Source organism: Canis lupus, chromosome 1 (genome assembly GCF_011100685.1).
Source record: "Canis lupus familiaris isolate Mischka breed German Shepherd chromosome 1, alternate assembly UU_Cfam_GSD_1.0, whole genome shotgun sequence".
Lineage (NCBI taxonomy): Eukaryota > Metazoa > Chordata > Mammalia > Carnivora > Canidae > Canis > Canis lupus.
This window is the reverse complement of record NC_049222.1, coordinates 122,224,342-122,248,815: the sequence shown is the minus strand read 5'-3', so window position 1 is coordinate 122,248,815 and position 24,474 is coordinate 122,224,342. Positions and strand designations below refer to the sequence as shown.

Here is a 24,474-nt window from a genome sequence, read left to right as displayed (position 1 = left end):
CTCCCGACTTCCCGGGCCAGGTGAGCTGCTGGGCCGCGCGTGTACCTGCAGCCGGAGTCGGGGGGGCTGGGGGGCGACCTCTGGGGCGCGGCGGAGTTAGGCATCGCGGGTCCCCGCGCGAGGGGTCGGCGCCCGCCGTGCAGGGCAGAGCTGCGGGCGGGCGAGCGGGGCCGCCGCTCCAAGCGCCCGCCGAGGATGCAGCTCGTCGCCAAATGCCTCCCCCATTATCCTAAGGTTTGTGTCTCTGGCTGTGCATGTGTGCGTGTGTGTGTGTGTGTGTGTGTGTGTGTGTGTTAGAGAGAGAGAGAGAGAGAGAGAGACCGAGAGGGATCGGGCTGTGCTTTAAAAAGAAAAGCAGCCAAAACAAGAGCAGGAAGGACTTCTCCCCTGGCTTGCCCCCCCCAACCCCATTTCCCCAGCATCATTTATTTCTGTTGCTCAAAGGAGAGAGCGCACAGCTTCTTTGCTAGACAGGGTCACCGAGAGGATTGACAGTTCTGTTGGAAATGCCATAAATGCCGTGACCAAAACGTAGCGGCGTTAATAAAATACCAACCCTTGCCTGTCGAGGAAAAGTGGTTTTGCAGTATCTTAAATTTTATTTAAAAAAAAAAAAAAAAGAATGCGATCGTGTATGGTTAGTACTATTTACAGCGTTCGGGATCCGGGGGGAAGTCTGAGTAGCTTGGGAGAAGGCTGGAACCCCAGTGCCCGCTTGCCCAGGAACTTGCAGGGGGCTGGGCCCACCACCCTGCCTAGATAGGGGTAGGGACTCAGCTTCCGGCCTGGGGAGTCACAGGGGGGCGCCCCGGCAGCCCTCTGGCCTCTGCTTGTGGAGAGCCTAGGGCTTCTGGCTGAAGGCTGCTTTAGTTATGATGTCATTCTGATAGCAGAGTGCAAATGTCTCCTGATTCCACCATTAACCGCCTGGCTGGTTTGCTGGGTAATGATAGCACTGACGTCCAGCGCCTTGACAAACGCAGGCCTGCAGAGCCCTAGGAATTAACTTTTCCCCCCACCGAGGAGGGCACCAGCTGCCAAAAGTCTCACCACCGGGGCCCCTGCCTTTGAACTTTGTCCTGTCTCAGTCCAGACACTGACATGGATGACGGGGCCCCTGGACCGAGAGACCCCCCCCCCCCCTCCACCTCCCTGTTGTCCTACAGTTTGGGAAACTTTTAGAAGGCTTCCGTTTCCGGAACACCTCTAACCGGGCAGAGCTCGAATCCGGTCGCCACCAGGAGGGAGATACTGGATCGCGTGGGTGGCCGGCACCCCAGGTATCTGTGGGGCCGCTGCGTGGCAGGGGGGACTGTGACATCTGCTTCATACCTTCAGTCCCTTAACTGTGACTTTATGTTAATATCCCTGCAAGTAAACCGGATTTAGTGTGGATTTTTAAATAGTGTACAATGATTTAAGATTTCTTTTGATTTACTGTTCAAATGAAATTTGCATAAATGTGATGAAAATGAACTTAACATCTGGGCATATGAAAAAAGGTTAGTACCTCGTATGTCATCTGCAGAGAAAGTCTCTAAAATGCTTTCACCCTAAACTGGGTTCGGGGAGACAGTTCCTGGAGACATAAATGCTAATTATGGAAAACCTGGAGAAAGCGCTTTCGATAAATTTGCATTCTCTTGGACCACTGCTCTGAAAACCCATCTTGTTCTGTGCCTGGAGTGCTTAACTTCTGAGCAGGCTTGAGATCCTCGCAACTCAGCAAGTTAACTGCTGGCTGGGGCTGTCTTCACGGAAGACTTAGGGCAGGCAGCGAGCGACAGTCACGCCGCTGTGGTCCGAGCCGGAGGCCGGTAACCCCCATAATGGGAGAGGACGGGGCGGGTGGCCAGGACGTGCAGCCCTACTAACCACAGTTACCCATGGGGTCCCGAAGGCAGTGCTGAGATGTGGAATCCCTGCCTGCTGAGCCCCAAAAAGCCGAGCGATTAGGCTCTCTACTCTGCCTTAGGTCACCAAAGAAATTTCATCAGCTCAGACCTATAAAATCCACAAGCCCATTCAAGTGAACTCTGAACTCCCATCTTAGCTTTTGAGCAAGACAGGCTTATCTCTGGCGTAAGGAAATCAGAGTTAAGCAGCCTTCCCCAGACGTGGTTGCCTTTTGCTCAAAAGTTGGCTATGAATGGCACAGGTGTTTTTAAAGTGCCTTGAATGGAGGGAAAGAAAGACAGCAGTGATGCTCACGAGAATATAGATGAACTTGTTTATTTTTTTATTTTTTTTAGCAGAGGATCATAAAGGAAGAAAGCAAATAGATTTATTTTTCCAGTTTGAATGAGGACAATTATAGCTTCTTAACATCTTTGGATTTAGTGTTTTTAATAAGCCTTTTAAGTAAGCTGAAATATCAGCTTGCATTTTGTTCTCAGTATTATTTAAAGTGAGACCTGATGCAAGTTTAACAGGAGGAGCGAGCTTTGTCCGGGTCCGCTTTGGTCCGTGCTGAGGAGTCCCGAAACGTCTCCCCCAGAGCCTAGAGCAGGTGAGCGCTCAGCTGCGTGCTGTGTCCAGGGAGGCCTTCGCTTTGGGCTGGAAGGACACTTGTGGTCGGGTGGCCTTCTCGGGCCGCGAAGGCCGGACTGTGAGGCCGAAAAGCAAGGCACGAGTGCACTGGCACCGGCCCGACTCCCTTCTGCTAATAAGGACTCATAAGCAGGGGCGTTCTCTGTGAAGCCACACCTGCCCCGCACGCCGGCGTGCCCCCTCCGGGATGGGCCACGGCAGGGATGGGGGGGGGACAGGGCAAGGAGTAGTCCCAGGGCAAGGTGGGGCTCACCGTGTGCTCTCCGTGGTCGAGTGGTACCTGGTTGGGAGTTGTTGGGAGAGAGGCGTTTTGTCAGGGGGAGGGATTGGTTCCTCGGGTGTAGACTGGGTGGGCCGCCCCCGGGAGCTCGGGGTGCCCTCAGAGGGGCGAGCAGCCCAGCTAAGCTAGGGAGTCGTACACGCGGTCACGGTGACGTCCTAGCGGTGGCGATGCTGGTGCGCGTCCGTGTGTGTGCCCGCGCGTGTGTCCTTGTGCGTCCATGTGCGTGCACGTGCCAGGGAGGGTGTTGCCTGCTTGAAGCACCTGCACCCAGCCGGTCTGCTCCCACAGCTGGCCTACTCAGTGCAGGTCGGCGAGTTCGTGAGCACGTGTGCGCCGTGGAGGGAGGGGCACAGTCCTTGGGATCCGGACCCCGGGGAATGCAGGCCACGTTCTTGAGGTTCCTCACCCTCTCCCCCTATTGGCTTTTCCCCCCCATGTGTGGGCAGACATGGATGGAAGCCGCCTTGGGATGGCGGGCTACTCTGCAAGCCACCTAGCTTGGGTCCCCACGTGCCTGGGGTAGGGGTGGGGACCTTCCTGCCCAGTTCATGTGGTCATGACGCGGCCTTCCGTGGACTTCCTGCCGCGGGGCTCCATTGTGCCATGCGGGCTGGCTCTGGTGGCTGCTTGAGGATCCCCCTCCCTCCCCAACTTTCATTTCGAAAAAACATTGCGGATCTTTGGTTTCTGTCTCATGCTGGAGTGTGGCCACGGCGAGGGACATGGCGTGCTTGGCTTTTCGGGAGGTCAGGTTTATCTGCCTGAAGAGACCAGGTCAGGCTGAGGCCTTTGGTGGCATTTGTTAGACTAACCTGGATGTTGTTTTTCTAGACCGGGTCTTCTCAGCAGTGGCACCGTGGACGTTGCCCACTTGTGGGAGTCTGTCCCGTGCACTGTTGGATGTTTAGCGGCTCCCCTGACCTCTCCCTAGATGTCAGTACCCCCTCCCGGTTGTGACAATAAAACATGTCACCAGACGTTTCCATGTGTCCCCCGCGGGGACGTCAGGCGCATCTCCCAGGCCTTCCATGGGCCAGGTCTTGTCCCGGCCATCTCAGGGAGCGCAGGGAGATTTCACGCTCAGAGGGAGCACGGGCCGGAGGCAGACAGACACGGCAGGAAGTTGAGGCCTGCACCGAACGGGGCAGTCCTATGGGATCCGAGAAGAGGGGGGACGTCAATAATGGGTGTGGGGTATCTGGAGCGAGCGTGTGGGGCTCAACTCTGTTTTTACACTGGCTGACCCTTCCGAATGGCCCTGTGGGTGAGAGTACCCCACGGTTCTGGCCCCCTGCTGCCCCCACTGCCATGTGCACACCAAGAAGAGGAAAGTCACAGCTCTTGGTTTCAGAGTTGAGGCTGGCCACCCTGCTGGCAGGATGAGGATACTGGCTTTTCTGTTTGCTGTTTGTTTGCTTGGAGCACTTACTATGTGGTAGGCATGGGTTCTAAATTCATTACTCCCTTAATCCTTGCAATCTCTCTAGGAGAACAGGCCTGTGTTTGTCCCAAGTTTCAGGAAGGGAAGTCAGGCACAGGGAGGGGAGGGCGGTGGCTCTGGGATTAGAGCCTACCCAGTCGGCCTCCAGAATGGGCATGATTAACCCCTCCACTGCTGCAGAGCATCTCCCCTTCCTGGAGGCACACCCGGTGCAAGAGCCCTGTGATTTCATCACTGACCCAGGAAGCCTAGCCACGCACGGCCTTCTGTGGGGCTTGGGGGCGTCCTGGGCAGGTAGGGAGGGTTCCGGTTGGCCAGAGCAAGCCCCCTTTCTTTGAGGGGCAGGGGCCTCCAGGTGGGTGGTGGCAGGGGCGACCTGCACGTGCTCCGGGGGCATTGAGAGGTGCAGGAAGGAAAAGCAGTTTGGAGGGTTTCCCCCCTCCTCTACCTACCTGTTCTCACTCTGTAGCTTTACAATGAGAAAATTAAGTGCCATTTTGACACAGGAAAAATGATCACCGTAGGCTTGAGCTGACATTAACCTGCAAGTTTTCTATCAATGCGTTACAGCTTTGATTACCTGAGCCGTGTTTAGCTGGGTCTTTCATTACCGAGGTGGGCTTGCCTCTTGCTTCCCCCTCTCCCCGCTGATTCTTCCGCCCGGATACTCGTCCGCTGGCTCCCCGTGGCTGTGCTCACCTCTCCCGTGCATCGCGGACCCTCAGCCTCCTTCATGATTCTTTGGCTTTTGGTTGTTTTGTTCCCATATGACACACGCGCACGTACTCTTACGGAGGATGAAGTAGCTCTATTTAGGTTGTAAAAGACAACCCATAGGGTCCCTAAAATCGAGATTAATCACAGAAATGCCCATTCAGACTTAATTATAATGATGTTCTCACTTGCACATCTGAGGTTCCCATGTAATTCCCATAGATTTGGATGGGATTTTGGCTCATGGAAGGGCTAGATTGTCGGGCCCTCGGGGGTTTTCTGTAATTCAGTAAACATTTATGCCTGTGGTTTCTGGGCACCTGAGGAGGGGGAGGGTCTGGGGCCCTTCTGGGTAGGTGTGCAGAGGTGGCCAGAGCGCCAGCTCCCGCAGTGGCTGCTGGTGGGCGGGCCTTGCCTCTTGCTAGGCCCTGCCTTCTGCACTTGGGTGCGTTATCATCTTTAGTTGTTTTAACAACCCACCGAAGGGCATCCGTCAGCAGTTTTGCCAGTGGGCGAGCCAAGGAGTGTGACACTTGTTGCAGCCACAAGGCTCCGGCAAGGCCAAGAGAGAATTTGAAGCCAACAGAATTAGCCCGGGACCTGGTGCTGTGCACCTTGCTTGCACTCCTGCCTCCCCATGCAACACGCAGCCCAGACAATGACAAAACCATCCTTTGCAGTCCTCTTAAACTCGCCTTTCATGTGGAAGTTAAAAATGTACACTGGAACCTGCCACTTGGAGACCATATGCATTGTTGTAAATTTGTTTTCAAGAGGAAGAAAATATTTGGAAACTGTACCAGCTAAACTACCGACTATAGGGAAGCAAACAGATCCCAGAACACATAGATATTATGTATAAAATGTAATCTCGCTGAATAGCTCGATTATTTAATTTTACCTTTCAAAATATGTGAAAACGTGTATTCCTTACTGGATGGAGAAAAAAGTGGCACATGCTTTTTTTTTTTTTTTTGTTCTTTAAAAAAAAAAATCTAATTCTCTTTTAAAATCTATTAAAGTCAAGTCAGGCAAAGCCTTCCAAATTATTACAGAAAGGCTGTCATTTCTGTGAAGCCTATTGAAGGGGGTGGGACATCTTATTGAAATTACAGCTAAAGTGCTTTAATTATTTTGCTTCCTCGGCCAGGGCTCCCAGTTTGGGGGTTGTAATCTGTTGATGCCAAGTGGCTATTTCAGCAGCCTTGAATCTGCACCGAGCAGAGAGCATCTCACTGATGAAACCTGGCTGGATGTGCTAATTAAACTCAGTGCAGGGTTCTGGCCGTATCTGAGAAACTTTATGCACAAATGTTTCCACCCCAAAGAGGGTCAGCGCCGGTGGGTGGCAACCCGGCTCCAATAGCCCGGGAGGATCAAAAGGTGGAAAAGTGTAGTGTGGGAACGCGGGGAGGGAGCCCACAGCCGCGGGCCCACATGAAAGGCCTTAATCTGCAGGCCGCCTGCGGCCCAGGGCTCCTCGGAGGGTGGCGGCCGCCCGGCCCTGCCCGCCACCCCGGACTTGCACTTGGAGCTCCGAGCCCTTGCAAGGCAGGCGGGCCTGGAGCTCGCGCGGACCTCGGATGCTCCGTTCCTTAAGCAAAACGCCAGACACTCTGTCTGCAGTTCTTTTCTGAGATCATTGACTTGACAACTTAATATCTGTTTTCTTGTGTGTTTTTTTTTTTTTGTTCTGTTTTGTTTCAGTGTGTTCCCCCCCCCCGCCCCCCCGCTATTTCTTTTCAGCTGTGTCACCCTTTGCACACGCATTCTGGAAGTATGTTGGAAGAGGTTTTGTTAAAGTTTGCTGGTGGCGCGGAGCGGGGGGTGGGGCGCGGTGGTGGTTCACGGGAATTTAGTTGCATTTAAAATTCTCATCTAGCGTATGAAGAGGCAGAAGAAATTCAGACAAGATGATGCAAACCTGCGCATCATCTGCAAATGTGTTGATGAAGGCTGTGAGCTAGCGGTGTCCCCTTTAGTAACTGCTGCCACCCCAAGGAAGACACTGTGGCTTACTAAGTGCGTGACAAGTGATGGACTCATCCAGGGTCTGGTCATCTGATAGGCATTTCCCATGACAGTGTTTCTGTGACGTAGTAGGTGGTGATACGGCCTGTCTTTTGGGGGATGTGGACGCTGTGCCTGTGGGTATGTTCACCCTCTACTGCTGGCCGTCCGGCGAGGTCAAGTCATATATTCCTGATATTCGAGTCTGGACTATTTTCCAAGCCTTCCCAGAAGCACCGGCTGCATTTTGACATAAATGCCCTTTGAGCCCAAGCATACCAGCCACTTCAGCCTCACGTTCCCCCCTCACATCTCGAAAGGTTGAGGGGAGCTAGACCCGCGCGTGAGACGATGTTGTGGTTTTTCCCAGGCACCGCTTTCTCTGCCTGCATTCAGGAGCCTGGCTGCTCAGGTGAAAAATTCCAGGCCCACGTGTGGATCTTGGGGGACGACGGTGGGGGTAGGGGGGTCGCTGTTATGAGAACTTTCTCTCCCTTTGCATGAAAATATTGCTGAGATGGAAATCATGTAATTCTTGTGTGTGATCTCCAAATACCACCTTCAATAAAATAATTTGTTCATTGATCTAAAGAATGAGTGGTTTCCAGCTGCTTCATTGCTCAGGACAGACTTCCCCGTTGGAATCTGCCTCTGCGACTCCCCTCTGGTGGAGGTTGGCCTCCCGTGGAGGACATTGTGAAGAGGCCGGGTGGCCTGGCGGGGGGGCTGGGGGCCCGAGCCCTCATTTCTCTGGGACTCAGAGGGCGGAGCAGGATCCAGTGCAAAATTCTGATATGGTGATTTGCGCTTGCCCCTCATCTTCATCTCAGGGCAGGCAGGTGGAATGGTTGCTGTACTGGGGAGCCAAGGCCACCGTCCTGTCATTAAATCTCTATCCTCAGCCGCCCGTTAACCCTTAGATTAACTGAAGGAAACTCTGTGCATTTTTCCACTTCCCCTGCCATTGCTTCTGAGGGAGGAGAGTCTAAAGAGGGAATTCTTTATGTGCTAATTAAATGTTTTTGCCAGAGTTACACTGTACATGCGTTGCTTGATACATCAATATCTATAGGTTAGTTTTTTTTTTTTTGCATAATTTAATTTTAAGAGGTGCTCCCATCCTCATTCCGTGATTAAGATGTTTATTTCATTGAGCTGGAAACATCAAGTCTGTAAATGAGGAAGAGCTGGGAGCATTTTTTGTTTGTTGGTTGGTTTTGTTTTTCCGGCAGTGTGGCACAGTGATAAAGAGCTCACCAGTCAAGTGGGGCCCGGTTCGACACCCACTCCGGCACGTGCCAGCTACCTGCGAGCGGGACATTTCTATCCTTAAACCTCGGTTTTCTCGTCAGGAGAATTGGAATAATTCTTCCTAATTGAGTCATCAGGATTAAAAGAGAAAATGATTAATTAATGAGTCCAGAGACCAGCTATTCAGCCAGTGGCCAGCTACTGTTAGTGCTTGTTTCATACGTTTTGCTAAATATTTTAGAACTCGAAACCCCACCAGAAACTGTGGGCGTCAGTCACGTGCATAGCCTAGTGGAGAAGTGTCTTTCCTCCTTTGTTTCCCTGGCTGGCCTTTGGAGTTATTTACCCAGGGATCAATAAGTATCAGCTGATTGATTTCCTATAGGTTTCAGAAGATGCGTTTTAAAGGGTCAGCTGAGTTCATGGAGAGGTGCGGGGTGGGGGTGGGGTGTAAGTCTTCACTAAACAAACATTCTCACTCCAATCCATGAGGTGTTAGCACCCTGTTTCCAGGCTACGCGCGCACACACACACACACACACACACACGCTCACGCACACATATGTGTGCACACACGCCCCTAGGGTTGCCGGGAATGTGATGGGCGTTGCCCTTCATCCTTTACCTGGATCAAAGCCAAAGATCCCCAAGGAAGCCTTGTCATCCATCCATCCATCCATCCATCCATCCATCCATCCACTTCATTCTTTTAAAAAGCTTGTATTAAGTGCATTGTGTGTCTTAAGCAAGCTGGGTGCTGTGCACAAGAGCAGAATCACTTTGGAGCTGTTGTATCAGGATAAAAGTGGAAGCGGAAGCAGTGATGATGTTTCTTAGGTTCCAGGTTCTGGATTAAGCACAAACACAGAGACACATGTGTGCACCTATATATACAGACACCTATATGTGCGTGTGTTAGAGACCCCCCTAATTTGCATCTAGGCATACAATCACATGATTTCCAGGGAGCCTAATGCTTAAGCATGGACTACAAAATTGGGTTGAACTTGTGGCCATTGCATTCAAGAGGGGAAATATCAGAAAGGGAGACAGAACATGAGAGACCCCTAACTCTGGGAAACGAACTAGGGGTGGTGGAAGGGGAGGTGGGCGGGGGGGTGGGGGTGACTGGGTGACGGGCACTGGGGGGGCACTTGACGGGATGAGCACTAAGGGTTATTCTATATTTTGGCAAATTGAACACCAATAAAAAATAAATTTATATTAAAAAAAGCAAGAGGGGTCACCCACTAGAGAGGTGGGGAGTGGAACGTAACTCCTTTACTTTTTCCCTCAGGGGAAAAGGTGGAATTTGGATTGACTTTCGCCTCCCTGGAAGGGATCCCAGGTCTGTGACAACAGGAACATGCCAGCCATCCTTAGAAAGCAAAGAATACCCGAGTGATATTATACTAAGAAGCAAGATGCCATCTTCCTGGGGGAACTCTGAAACCCAGATCGGGTCCTAGCATTTATCTAGTGCTTATTACATAGGTGACCTTGGCTTTAGAATACAAGATATCATTTAGTTTCATCCTTCCAGCATCATTTAGTTTCCCCTTCATCCTTTGGTTTTAAGTGATTAAGTACATTTCAATAAATAAACATCTTCTGCCTTAGGATGGAGACAAGGAGGCCTACCCATGGGGGTGACTTGCCCAGGGCCATGCGGTTGGTCCATGGCGACGCTGGGTTCTCCAAAGGGCGCTTGTGTCTGTCGCGTGTGGGCTGCGTCTGCCCTTTGGACGGGGGCTCTTGGCACCTGGCCTGGACCTCCTCTGGAGAAAATCAAGGCTCACGAGACGGACTTCTTCTAGTTGCAATGATACCATACTCAGTCCTGGCCCCTGAAGGGTGAGATTTGTTTTGATCATTTCTGAGCATAGGAATCCTGTCGTCTTGAGGTGGAGGAGTCGATGGTGGGAGCAGAGCCCTCGGGGGCTGGTATCCAATGGCTCTTGGGTCTTCAGGTCCCTCGGTGGTGTCACCACGTTCTGCTGTCCATCCTCTCAGGCCCGTTCATCCGGCAGATACCCCCTGTGCTAGGGGCTGGGGACCTGACACGCGTGGTTACTGACTTGAGAGACGCAAGTATGCTTCCCACTTCAACGGTTACCCTGAAGACTGTGCAGGAAGAGGACGGGGAGGCGGGCTCCTTATCAATTGGGTGGCCAGTGGTGTTCTTAGAGGACCAAGGGTGAGAAGGGGCCAGCAAAGCCAAAGGGTGGAGAGAATTTCCCGGCAGAGGGAAGAGCAGGTGCAATATCCCTAAGCTTAGACAGATCTGGGTGGCTTGAGAAGAAAAGTCCTGGGTGGCTGGAGCCGGGTGTGCACTGCTCTCCGGAGAACGTGCCGTGGAGGAGAAGTCTTCCAGTTGGGCTGGTCTCCCAGTCTCCTGTGAGCACAGCCTGCCAAGGGGCCCTTGCTGCTGGGGGCGGCGGGGGGGAAGGTGGGGTGTCCACTGGCTGCTGTGGCTTCTCTGCCATCCGAAGCCAACATCCTCCTTCCAGGTGGCCCCCCTTGCGGCCCTCCATCCATTCTTCTATATGGATCATTCATTCATTCATTCATTCATTCATTCTACCAATATCCGCTGAGCTCCGACTCTGTGCCTGGCACGTAGAACAGCCAGAAAATAAAGTTGGCTGCCAAGATAAGGAATCATCCCACACTCTCTCCTTCCAGCTTCTGTTGAGATTCACAAGAGGTTCTTTGGAGCCGGGCTCCCCTCCGCCCCCTCCTTGCCCCCACCTCAGCTTTCGAGGTGTCTGCTCGCTACACCGAGCTGTTGTACTGAGTCTGGTTATCCTGGCCCGTGCTTTGTGCCCTCGGGGGCGGGGGCACATCTTGGGTTTGGCATCAGCAGCTCAAAGTTCCTGTTCCCGTGCGTGGCTGCGGGAGTCTGATGCACCCCCTTCCACCTGTCGGCTGAGCGCTGCTCCTCCCTCGGCCAGGTGGCAGGTGGCGCGTGGAGTGCTGAGTGCGGGGTGAGGAGGACACACTCCGGGGCGGGACCCCTGCCCCCACAGGGACCCCTTGGGTTTGTATTTGATTCAGGTGTCCTGGCCCGTGGAGGAGGGTCTCCTGGCCCAGCTCTTCCTGGGCGTCCTGAACGTCTTCCCCTTTCAGGAGGGGGGACAGGTGGGCAGGAAAACTAGATGCTTGCTTCTGTCACCTGTGGGTCCAGAGAAGACTCCTGCTGTTGAGCTCGCAAGTACGCATTCGCATCTCACACCTGGCCCTTTGGGTTCCTTACTTACGTGATCACAATGGCAACATTTTAGTTTAATTTAATTTAAAAATTTGGTGGAAAAGGAAGTATGTCCTGGCTCTTTGGATACTGAACTTTTTTTTTTTCCCCCTTCGTCATTTGGTTTTAAGTGATTAAGTAAATTTCATTAAATAACAGTAAACATTCCAGATAGTCTTGCATATATATCGTATTTCACATCATTGTAACTTCGATGTAAAATATTAAAATGTAAATGACTCAGTAGAAAAATTATGGAAACAAATGCGTGACTTTTATTACACTTTCAGAAAAGTTGCTTAAATATTTGCCCGTCCTTAACCAAGATCTGTCAGGAATCAAGAGAGCAAGGGTTTATGGGCGCCACAAAAACCAATCCTTTAGAATAGAGGAACAGAACTTGGTAAACAGTATGTCCCCAAATTTTACCTGTTCAATTCTAAATCTATGTCGGCTGTTGTCAGCTCGTCAATTTGATTATTGTCAAGTAAGCTGTATAAGCATGAATATAATTATTTTAATTTCTAAGCTTTAGTTGGAATGATATTTTTACCCAAGTATATAAATATAGATCTAAATTTATATATTTTATGGAATTTGAACCAACAATTTTTTTCCTTTCTTTTTAAGAAATATTTCAGTCTATAGTAAAAATTGTCTGGGAAGCATTTGGTATTTTATTTTAGTCTCTATCACGACTTTCCATGTGATTGTTCTATATTAATCTTGAAAAAGTGACATGAGATTCCTTTTCCATAACAAATAGAAAATAATGGAATAATAACAAATGATAACTCTAATGGGAAAAATTATATTTTTCTCCAACTAAGAGAAGAGTATCAACAATAGGTAGGATAAAATAAAATCAATATTTTGACAGTGCTCTATTATGTCTGGCTCATTAATTTGGAGAAAACTTCTCTCTTCAATCCTAAATCACCAAGTGTCAACAAATAGTAGTTTTAACATCTACTCTCATTCCAGCGCCGTTAATGCTTTGCAAGTTATTTTTGGAGGAAAATGATTTTTGATTCTGCAGATGTATAGAGATTGCATTGTGTAGGTTTTTGTTTTAGGGAACAATGAAAAAGTTTTGCCGTGCAATTTGTATTCAAGAGATTGTTCATTGCGAATTCCAGTTGAGCACAATGCTATATGGTTTTTCATGTAAATGAATATATATGTGTGCATATGAATGTATATGCATATATGTATATATGTGTATGTGTGTGTGTATATATATATATATTTTAAATATTTTATTTATTCATGAGAGGTGCAGAGAGAGAGGCAGAGACACAGGCAGAGGGAGAAGCAGGCTCCCTGTGGGGAGCTCGACGCGGGACTCGATCCCGGGTCTCCAGGATCAGGCCCTGGGCCAAAGGCAGATGTTCAACAACTGAAACACCCAGGTGCCCCGTACACGTGTGTGTGTGTGTGTGTATTTATATACACATATGTACATATATACACACATATATTTACATATATGTATATATAGCCTGTTTTATCTCACACACACACACACACACACACACACACACTCTTAATGACCAGGTTCATTCATGTTTATTAATTTCACCAAAAGTTTCACTTAGCCTCCTCTTCTTTTAGAGGAATTGAGAGTTTCTGATTTCGGAGTACCGATTGTCGGTTGATTAAGGTCAATGCTGGCACTTATGCAGGCTCCTATTGACTGGGGTCACGTGATGTGACTGATTGATCTGCCTTAGACACAGGATTGCTAATTTCCCATTGTAACGGTCCTTTCTACCTATCCCGTCCTTCATCACCCCGCGTTCTTCATATAGTATTTAAGCATGTGCCATCCCCCCACCCCCGGGACAGCAATGCAGAATTAGGGCTCACACTTGTGCAAAAAGTATTTGTATCACCGCTGCCTGTCCTCCTTTGTTTTGCAGAGATCACAAAAGCCTGGGATTTAGAATAGCAGATAATAACATACAGTGCATATTATTGATGCTGCTTTAATTGTCTTATTGACAACTCACTTGAACTTGGAGAAGCATGCTAATATTTATCATCCTGTGAACTCATGTGCATTTTCTCGACTAAAGCCATAATTACAGAAGAATTTCAAAACTCGATGTCTGCCTGCAGCTGCCTCACCTTTCCTCTGTTTGGACAAAGGCTTCTAGGCTGCTGCATCATGGGAGAGCGTCGGCCAGCTCTCTGCAAGTTGCCCCTTGCGGTGTCCTCTGGAAGCTTCTCCCCCCGGGGGTGAGCTGGCTAGTTAACAGCTTGACCGGCACCTGGCCAGGGAATGGGGCAGAGGTGTGACCCACCTGAGCCAAGAGGGCAGTGCCATCCGGCCTTGGGCCACCCGGAGGTTTCATTTGCTTGTTCGAAGAGGCAGGTGTTTCTCTTCTGGGAAATGCTGGTGTGGAGAAGAGTAGATTTAGAATAGGCTGAAGCTAGGGTTGAGGCCACTGTGCTGCCCAGGAGGCAAACATCGCCTGGAGGAGGGTCCCCATCAGCTCAGGCTGGTGGATGGAGCCATCACGGTCTAAGCCTGTCGGCCTTGCTGTCCCCCCCCCCACACACCGTCCCACTCTCCTGCCGCTTGTCCCCCTCTTGCCTAGTAGGAGCCTGAGGAAGTGCCTCTTCTGCGCCCCTGCCTTCGCTCAGTGCCTTGGATGTCGCTGTCCTGGAGCCCTCTGGTCCGCGCCCCTCCCTGGCCTCTTCCGCTCATTCCTCGGGTCTCACTCAAATAAATGCCAGCTCTTTAGAGAGGCCCTTGCTGGCCTCTGTCCTCCTCTGCCCTCCCCTGGTCACCTCCTGTCTCGTTGTCCTGTTTTATTTCCTTCCTGGGATTTGTCTTTATTGGTCTCACCGATGGTTACCCCGTGTGCCTGGTTGACCTCCACTGGAGCTCCGCTCCCTCGGGCCGGGACCCTGGTGGCCTCCTGGAGGTCTCCACTGCCGGCACCTACAACAGCGACTTGCAATGGCAGCAAATTAATAAATATATATTTTTAAAGGATGTTACTTTTTTTTTTTTTAAAAAACTATTTGAGGGAAATAGCGCGAGAGAGCACGATGGGGGAGGAGGGGGAGCAGCAGGCTCTCGGCGGAGCACGCGGGGCTCCATCCCGGGACCCTGGGGCTGCGGCCTGAGCCCCCGGCAGGCGCTTACCCAACGGAGCCCCCCCAGGTGCCCCAGAATGCTACTTTTCTAAACAAAAATATGGATTTGGGACGTTGACCTTGACCGTTGGAGAACAGTGTTGTGTCATGCAATGAACTGTCCCGTGACACCTCCTTTGTTCCTTGAGGGAGACGGAAGCCGCAGCTGCGGCCCGCGCCGGGCTCCGAGAGGTGGTCCCGCCGTCTGGGAGGTCACAGGGACAGTGGTCTCGGTGCAGACGACACGTTGTGCTCGCGCCAGGTGCTCCTCCCATGTGGGGACACTGCTGGGTCAGAGGTACCGTGGAGGCCGCTTCCCTGCCCGCCCCCCAGGCTGGCCCCGCGCCGGCCCCTCCCTTGACATCAGCACATCGGGCACGCAGAGGTCGCGTGGGGCTCCTTGTCACTGCTGAGAGCCAGCTGTGTGGGGCCCTGATTAGCCGGCAGAGCGGTTAGCGGCTCTGCAGCTCTCGAGGGGGTCCCCCGGCGGAGGAGCCGCGGCGCCCGGAGGAGGCACCGTCTTGACTCCCTGATTGGGGAGGCGCGCGTCGGGGTGATGAGCGAGGTGGAGCAACCCCACCGGCTTCAACGAGACACTCGAATCACAGAGGATGATTGCAGAAGGGGAGAAAGGACTTTACGCCGTGTCGCCTCCTGTTGCCCCAGTGACTGCCGTCTTGGGGCGCTTGGAAATGCGGGACCCTTCCAAGAGTCTCTCTTCCGAGGCCTCTGAGGTGCTCGCCCTCTTCCTCCGCCCCTGCAGTCGCAGCACCCACGGGCCCTTCCAGAAGGGCGACCCTGTCTCGACGGCCCCCGTCTGTCCTACGAGGCCTTCTGTGTGCCGTCCTTCCCGTGTCCCTCATTCCTCGTCCCCCGTGTGCTGATCGCAAGTGTGGGTTTCCGGCGGGCCTCTCCGCGGCTAGACGGCGGGCAGCCCGCGGGCAGGGTCTTCCCTCTGCCCCGCAGGTGTCAGGGCCCGCTGGCCCCCCTCTCTCCATCCCTGCCCCGCAGGGAGTAGGCGCCCGGGGAAGGCGGCGGGGCCTTAATAACTGATTGAAGAGGATTAGGAACCTGGGTCTCCCGAAAAGATACCGAATGACCCCCCGGGAATTGCCGATGACGTATACAGACCTCTGGACCAAAACCACTTGCGATCTGGTTGGTTGCTCTTCTTTTTTTCTTTTCATTTCACCGAGTACACATTTCTGCTAATTCTATTTTAAAGACCATTGGACTCTCTCTGCCGGGGGGGACTTGAAACCACTAGTACTCAAAGCCAGGACGTTTCGGGAGTGCAGCCCTCATCGCCAATGAGTACCTGGATCACGTAAAGGAAGAAATCCCTTGGTGGTCTCCTTCTAGACGATGACCTGTTGTTTTTTTGGGGCCTCTGGTTAAGGAGGGGAGTCCCACCTCCCTATAGGAGACGGCTGGAAGCTGGCTCTTCTGGTTTCCCATCAGGGTTTGGCATTGGCTTGCTCGTGTGTGCCTCACCACCTTCCTCTTCCAGTGTCCCGTTCAACCGCCGTGTTTCAACTCCTTGTGCAAATGCAAATGAAATATATACTGAGGCCCCCTGGGTGCCTCCTTGGCAGGCGCGTGCACACTTCAGAGTCAGACGTGGGGTGGAGGCACAACTCTGTGTCCCCGGCCCTTGCTTGGTTATCACTTGGGCTGAGTCTGTTTTCCTGTCCGTCCCATGGGGAAGGTGTGCTTGACCAATGTCCCTCAAACTACGGCCGACGAAGGAATCGTTTGGGAGGCTTGATAGACATTCCGATTTTGGGTCCCCCCTCTGAGAATCCAGTTTAGCAGGTGGTGCTGCTGCCCGGGGACCCCAGCTGGTCCAGGTGACCCTTTCCAGTCCTGCCATGACAGTTTATGAAATGCAGCTGGGCGGGCAGTTGAACATCAGCACACCTTATCTCTTGTCTACATGGTTTTCTCCAGGTTGTCCTGATTTGAGAACATTTTGCAAAAATCAGAGTATCCCTGGCTACAATCACAGAAGCAATTCCAGATACTTGTCCTCCCGAGAAGCTGTCCCTTTCAGGGCAGAGAACCCCATTCTGGGCAACAGAAGTTCTACAAATCCTTCATCTGCCTTCAGTCCTTGAAGCTTTTTTTATTTTTATTTTTATTTTTTTTAAATCTGGTGCCCCACTCATCAAAACTGAGCAGAATGGACCTGGCCCTGTTCATGCAAGAGCCACGTGTGGCGTGATGGTGGGATCTTCCCATTTGACTTTCAACCAACTGGAAAATAGTGAAAGACGGAATCCCCACAATACAAAACAGCCTCCGCCGTGATTTTGAAATGTGTAGCTTCAAACAAAACTAAACAAAATGAAAAAAACGATGATTAAAAAAAACAAAAACAAAAACAAAAACCCACAAACCTACACAGCTTGGGGGGCGAAAGTCTAAGTGGTGGAGTTGGAGAAGGGTTGTCGACAGGACTAACCGCAGCGAGCACGTGTGATTGGAAAGAGGCTCTGACCTTGCATCTCACCCGCTGCTCGTTCCGCGTGGGTTACAAACACTCTTTATAAAACTCCCTCGTGGAGCGAGTAGGGCGAGACGGTAGCGACCGTGTTCCCGATGCGCCTGGTTTCCGGCCCGTGGTCCTGAGAAGCTGTGATTTCCGACGCCCGTAAAAGTTCATCCTTTAAGGAAGACTCTTGAGTAAACGGATGTCTAGTCCTTTTGCTTTTTAATGACCCCTCTCCCCTAGAAGTTCCATGACATGAAGCAGGAAGGTCGAATCATCACCAGGCACAGATTTCAGATCAAATAAAGGAACTCAATTTGCTGCCAAATGTGGGTTTAACCTCTCCCAGCTCTTTGGTTGTGCATAATTAATGTATCGCTCAGCATTTGACTTTTGTGCTTTTCATACAGATTTGATCTTAAAGGATGCTCCGGGTCCTGCGCTTACAAAAGCACATTCAACTTACCTTGTGGGTTTTTCATTTGGGGTGGGGGGATGCCCTTGCCTGAGTTTTCCTGAAAGGGATGCGCTGTGTGGGTCAAACACCCTTCTCCCTTCAATTCTCCAGCAAACACTGCTTCAGTGCCTAGCGCCGCGCTTCCGCAGGCTTGGAGGTGGATGCCGGAGGACGGCTGCGGTGCTGAGAGCAGTTCCCGTCCTGATGGCAACGCTAATCGGCCTATTGGTACCAACACCAGAAATGGGGAGGAGGAGGCTGCTCCACAGGTGCACACTTTATGGGTCATGTCGCGTGTATCTTCTCATTGCATCTTCAAGAGTCCTGGGAGGCAGAGTCATCACCTCATTTCCCAAGCAAGGAGACTGGGGCTCAGAGTACCAAGTGATTTTCCGGGACTGACCCTCATAGCAGGTGCTGCGTCTGGGTGGAAATCCCCCATCCCTGCCCGTAGACCCTCTCTCACCATTTTTTTTCATGGCTACGATTGCTCAGGTTTGGTCAGAGGAGCAGAGGGGGAGCTGCTGGGCGCTCTGGAGGACAGCACTGGCTTTTGTGTGCCTTCTTGGGGAGTGAAGGTGAAGGCCAGGTGAGGGCCAGGTGAGGGCCAGGTGAGGGCCAGGTGGACGGTTCACGAAGCCACCTGTGCCTTTAGCCCCGGGGAAGCACCTAGGGGAGTGGTCACCAAAACCTGAGTTCCTGTTTTCGCCACCCCCGCCCCCCCAGCTTGGAATGTTATGGGGGAGACATGCTTGAAACGGTTCCTTCTCCGGGCAACAACAAGCACTTTCTGGATGTGCTCTCTTGCTAAGCAGACAAGATGTAAGAACATGTTTTCTATTGATTTTTAAAAGCAATTCAGGACCCAACTGGTAATAATAGGTGTGACCTGTACCGTTTTGCAGGCAGTCACAGCAGCTCGGAGCCTTGTTGTGCGACTCTGATGTTTGGGATGTGCATTCTTTGAAGATTACTTCTAAAGCAAGGCGTCCAAATCCTTAATTCACAATTCTGTCCATTCCTGTGGTGTTTACATTCCACCATGGCAGTAGATCACTGTAAAGAAGAAAGATGAAAATGCACTTTTAAAAAGGGCTTTCTTGCCCGGGCTTCCTTCAAAGACCGTACCCCTTCCCCTCTTGTGATGCCGGGGTCTCTGTTTCCTCTGCGGGGAACATTTGCATTAATGGGTGATTTAAAGGTTTGTCACACTGTTGTGACACACCAGGCCCAGCTTGCGGGGCGCTGGGCCGCGTGTGCAAGCGCTGGTGCACGTTCAGGGTGTCCGGGCATGCCTCTTTGGCACCGGTCCCCGTGCGCTCTCATGTACTGTGTTAAGGTGCACGTTCTGTCCTTTGCTGGAAGTCGGTGCCGGAAGGGTCTTGGGTAACGGGGCCGGTGGAGCTGATGGCTTGGGCCAGCGAACAGAGCAGGGGCTGGGCTCCGGGGCAGGAAACATTGTCCCGCTTGGAGAAGTCTTTGCGCTTCAGAGTCCGAGGGCTGGAGTAACGGGGACACGGGGCCCGGTGAGGCCTCCCGACCCGAGTCCCCAGACACCAGACGGCTCTGGTTTCACTCCTCTCCCTCTCCCCGTGGGATTCGGAGGCCCTAACTAAAGTGCAGAGTAAACGTAAGCACAGAGTGTGTCTTGATTTTCCCAACCATAACCGTTTTTGACGCCTTATTTAATTTATTACTATTATTATTTTTTAAAAGATTGTATTTATTTATTCATGAGAGACACACACAGAGAGAGAGAGAGAGGCAGAGACACAGGCAGAGGGAGAAGCCAGCTCCATGCAGGGAGCCCGACGTGGGACTCGATCCCGGGACCCCAGGGTCACGCCCTGGGTTGAAGGTGGTGCTAAACTGCTGAGCCACCCAAAGATTCCCAATTTATTATTTTTTTTTGGGGGGGGGACATGTATCAAGTATCAAATCCTTTGAAATAAATCTCATTTTTGGTTGTGTCTGCATTTTGAGGGAGTCTTCAAGGTACATGGGCTCCGTCCATCGTGCCCCCTGGGGCTTTGGTTCGCGGCCCCTCCGATGAACATGTGGGGCCGCTCTGCTCTCCACCTTCCCACAAGTCAGCAGCACCTTGCCAGTGGGGGTCGTGGGTTGCCCGATCGAGACCCTTCTCCGGGTAACCAGGGGCGTCAGGGCTCAGGATGGGCACAGCTGGACAGGAGGCCCCAGGGCTCCACGGCTGGAGGCCCGCACTGACGTTTCCAATAATGTGTTGAGAAAGCAGAGTGCGAGCGGGAACACAGATGCCTGACACACAGTCCTCAACATTTTGCTAACTCTTCAAGGCATAGTTTGGCCTTGAAATTAAAAACAAAAAAAATCATTAAATGCTCCACCTTTAAAAGCGATGCCCGAAAGGCAGATGCTCCCTCCCGTCCATCTGGCTTTGGCTCTGGACCACACCCCAGTCTCCTCTGGGTCTTGGGTGCCTGAGAGGAAGCTGGAGAAGGACTCCAGGTGTGGAGGAGGCAGGTGCACGTGCTGAACGGTGGAGCCGGGAGGCTTCGGCCCGGACCATCTCCTTCATGCCAACAGCATCCTTAAGGCCCGTGAAAATGGACTTTGGGGCTTTTTTTTTTTTTTTTTAAGAAAGGGTATTTATATTTTTTAAAGATTTTATTAATTTATTCATGAGAGACCAGAGAGAGATACACAGAGAGAGAGAGAGAGAGAGAGCGGCAGAGACACAGGCAGAGGGAGAAGCAGGCTCCATGCAGGGAGCCCAATGTGGGACTCGATCCTGGGTCTCCAGGGTCACGTCCTGGGCCGAAGGCAGATGCTTAACTGCTGAGCCACCCAGGGATCCCAGACTTTGGGGCTTTTAGTGTGTTTTCTGCCCACCTGTATGAGATAAGCTTGAGAGACCAGTGCTTCACTTTTTTGGGGGGGACTGACACAACCGTAGGCAGCCACGAAGGCTGTGGGACCCCTGCCACCGGGGCATCAACAATGAAGCATAAACGTACCCAGAATCCGGGAACCTTTGCATCCTGGGGTGGCTGAGGCGGGCTGGGGAGCGAGGCAGGTAGATGTTTGGTCAGATCCCAGGTACATCAGCTTGGTAGTTTCCGAAGTGCGTTGTTGTGGCTACAGAGGCAGAGTAGAAGGAGAAGGAATTCTCCAACAGTGGGAATGTGTAGAGCGCATCTCATTGGCTTAAAAAGTTGCCGTGATTCTCATACAAGTAAATGAATTTTAACTCCGTTTATTCTGCTGTCGTTTAGCGAAAGCGGAGAGCGTGTTGAGATGTGATGGTGGCGGTGATGATGCTGGTGGTGGTGGTGATGGCACGAGAGGGCCGGAGGGGGTGCGCGTCGCTTACCGCCCGTTTCTCACACCCAGCGCTCCTTCCAGTTGGGGCTTTTGCCCGGTAGGCACATCTTCACCCCTTGGGATGCCTCATTTTAATCGGCCCCATAACCGCAGGGAGACCCTCCTCGTCAGCTGTGGAGAGGGAGCCTAGCTGGTGTTTCCAGAGGGTACAGTATGAATGATAAATACTGTTAATATTCAGAAGCAAGAATTGATTTAAAAAAATGTGCCTTTGATTCACTAATCTCTGACATTGAGACATTTTTTGAAGTCTGTTGCTATAATTAGAATTCTATAAGCCATTATACGTCTCTATCAAAATTTTAAGAGACATAGAAAATTTAAGGTTTTTTTGGGCTTATGATTCATCATATCAGTGCGAGTCATTCCACAGTGTGGTCTTCAGTGTGGGGCATGTATTTCGGGGCCGCGGACTCGATCTGTCACTGGGGCTAGATTGACAGCGGCCACTGCCCTGTCCCCACGCTACACTGCGGACCTTAGATTTTAGTCAGTTGCTCCTGAATTGGGTTCCTGCCTTGTCCTGATTTGTTCTCGCGGCTCAAAGGTGGGGCTGGACGATCAAGCGAAGGGTGAAGGATCGTGTCATTCAGAACCCGCTCCTTCCCCAGCCATCGGCTGCGCTGGTGTATGTGCGTGTCCTGTCTGGGCGCGGGTGGGTGGGAGAAGCAGGGGAGCTCGGTGTCTGGGGACATGATGGGTAGCACGACAGCTTCAGCTGGGCTCAGGTGAGTCATGGCTGTGCTTCGAATTGGGTAATTGGTGGCATGTGGTCCATGAGCCATGTGTGAGAGCCCTTCCTTAGTCATCGAGAAGGGGAACACGCATTGCAAATAAAAGCCTCATCAGATTAGTGAGTCAGAAGAGACGCTAATCCCAACCCGATGTTTCATTTCTACTTTTTTCCTCCCGAAAGCAGAAGCTGTTCCTGTTCTTTAAGAAGAAAAAAAAAAAAAAAAAAAGAGAGAGAGAGAAATCAGTTTGCAAAAGAACTGCTTTAACCACAATTGAAGGGGGGGGGGGTGCGCATCGTGTCACCATTGCTCTGTGACGATTAGCATGGAGATGAGGTGCACTTTAGCAGGGCTGAAACTTGTTCCTAACAGAATGTTAAATACTTAGTGAAAAGAAAGATTATGTCTATCTAGTTACACCATTCCTTGATATATGCTCCATGTCAGAGTGCCATTGTCTCCTGGGTAAAGACGGAGAGTTCAAATACCCACTATCTCTCCCCTGGTGCTCCAAATGCTCCGCTTTGAAGTTTTTATAATCCATCTGTCATCTTCTAGCAAGGAGGGCACATGTTCTGTACCACTCAATTACGGAATTCTCCTTTGCCAGCTCCAATGAGACAGGAAAGAATGTTATGGGTGGTTGAGAGAAACTGTCAGATATACTAAATTCCTAGGATTCATATGGACGGTGTTATTTCAGGGTAGGAACACAGCCCGCCTATTGTTCAAGTGCAGTAGGGATACATTTGGCGTTGGGGTAGAGATCCTTTGATTTTTTTTTTTTTTCTTCTCCCCCCTCTTCCGGAGCGTTGTCTTAAATGTGATTATTCTTGTTTGGGGGAAAAAAAAAATCACAGAAACCTCCTCTGGAATGTGGACCTTCAAATGTGGATTGAAAATGTGACATTTGTTGGAGCTAACGAGGAGTCGGTGACCCAACCGTGCAGACCCTGCGAAGTACCGGGATGCTTTTTGTTTCTCCGGTTTCACTTTATATTGAAATAGGATTTTGCTTGGCCTTGATAGAAGATGGAGACTGGATGCAGTCTGATCCCCCATAGAAATAATTTTCATCGTCGTGCGAACCGAAAGCCTGAGCGTTAAACATTATGCCATCTGGTGAGATCTGGGAAAGTTAGCCCCGGACTGAAAAGTCTTTAAAATGGGTTATTTTATTTAAAGACAATTTACCTTGGAGTGGTTAGTGTTGCTGGATAGCGTGTTAACTTCTCACTCATTGAGTCACGGGTGGTTAAATTCGTTGTCTTATGTGAAATGAGTTTGATGATCTCGGCTTAGCCTCTAGTGGGTATTAATTCACATTATGAAATATCCCGGAATAATTTAGCACCGTGTGGCATAATTTGCATTTTTACTCAAGATAGGGGCAATGATAGTGTCTGTGGATATTCCTCTCTCTCTCTTTCTCTCTCTTTCTCTTTTCATTCCAGAGAGGACAGCCTTCCTTTGTGCCTTTCGGGGTGACCGTGGGGTTGCTACTATTATTAATTTGGGGGAACCATGTGGCTCAAGAGCTTGGGGTAGTGAGAATAAGTCCTTCCAGCTTGGCACTAAAATCTAACAAGAAATCTCTGCAGGGACATGATTACAGCTGTGACGGTCTAGGATTTCATGACCCCGCCCAGAGTTGGCGTGTCCTGTACGCATGTGCGGTTCTGCACGGAAGCACACGCGTGAACCTACAGGACCCGTTATTAGGGTGCACGCGTCCAGTCCGGGGGTCTCCTCGTCGCCCACAGTTTGGGAGAGGGATCTTTCCCCTTCACAAAACAGGAAGGTTTTCCAGAAATGCAAGATACCATTACAGTAATTAATTTAGTGAAACTTCTTAAATCTGATCTTCTGTTCAAACTAATAATGGGAGGATGGGGGAGCTCGATGTCGTTAATTGAAATCTGGAGACAATAAAAAAATGTCTTTCTGCAACTTCAATACAGCAGTCTGGAACTGTCGGGTCAGGCTGTGAACCAATTTTCTTCTCATTACTTTTGATTTTGGAGTCAATACAAATTTCATCAGTGATTGTAGGGTGCAGATCCTCGTCTGCACGGACCCTGTCACAGGAGAATATGCGCGCTCGGCCTAAAGATTTACGGAAAAGCAGGCCTGGTGTGTCGGGGAAGGGGAGAAGGGAGAAGCTGCCAGCAGCAGCCTCCCTGGCCGCGGCCCCCTGGCTCCGGGGTGGTTGGGATCAAGAGGAGACCCTGCCCGGCTGGTGTGTGCGGCTCGCGGCCTGCGCCGCCCTGCTTCCTCCTGGGGCAGCTCTCCTGCGCTCCCCCTTCTAGCTCAGGGTCTCCAGCCCGGGGCTGCCTCCCTCGTCCCCCTTCCCTCCTCATCGCCCCGTTTCACACACGTGCCGCACGCGGAATTTAAGGCCCCCGGAAACTTTTAACAGTACGGACCGGGGGACGACGAGAGCAGTCTCAACTTTGCAGGAGTTCGTGAAATCTCGAAAAGCATCCCACGGGCAAAGACATCTTTTGTGCGGGGATGGAGGTCCCGGGTGTCTCCACCCGATTCCTCATTTTTCCTGCATCCGATTTGCATCTTTAGCAAGTCATAGGATCAGCCCATCTATCATTAGGTATTGGCTTAATTGGACATTTTTTACGAGCCCAGTTTGCTATTTATGTTAAAAGCAATTCGCAGAAATGCCCTTTCTTCATGATTCGGTATTGGCAATAGCGATGTATGTTTAATCACATTTTCCATGAGTAATTATCTAATTCGCATGATTACCAATATAAAACAGGAGAATG

The 24,474-nt window shown here is 51.1% G+C and overlaps 1 protein-coding gene across 3 annotated transcripts in view; it reads left to right on the top strand.

Moving 5' to 3' along the window:
- The window catches only part of LOC119863924 (zinc finger protein 536), a 428,184-nt gene that overhangs the window by 4,476 nt on the left and 399,234 nt on the right, over positions 1-24,474 (top strand). The gene's annotated exons all lie outside the window — the stretch shown is intronic.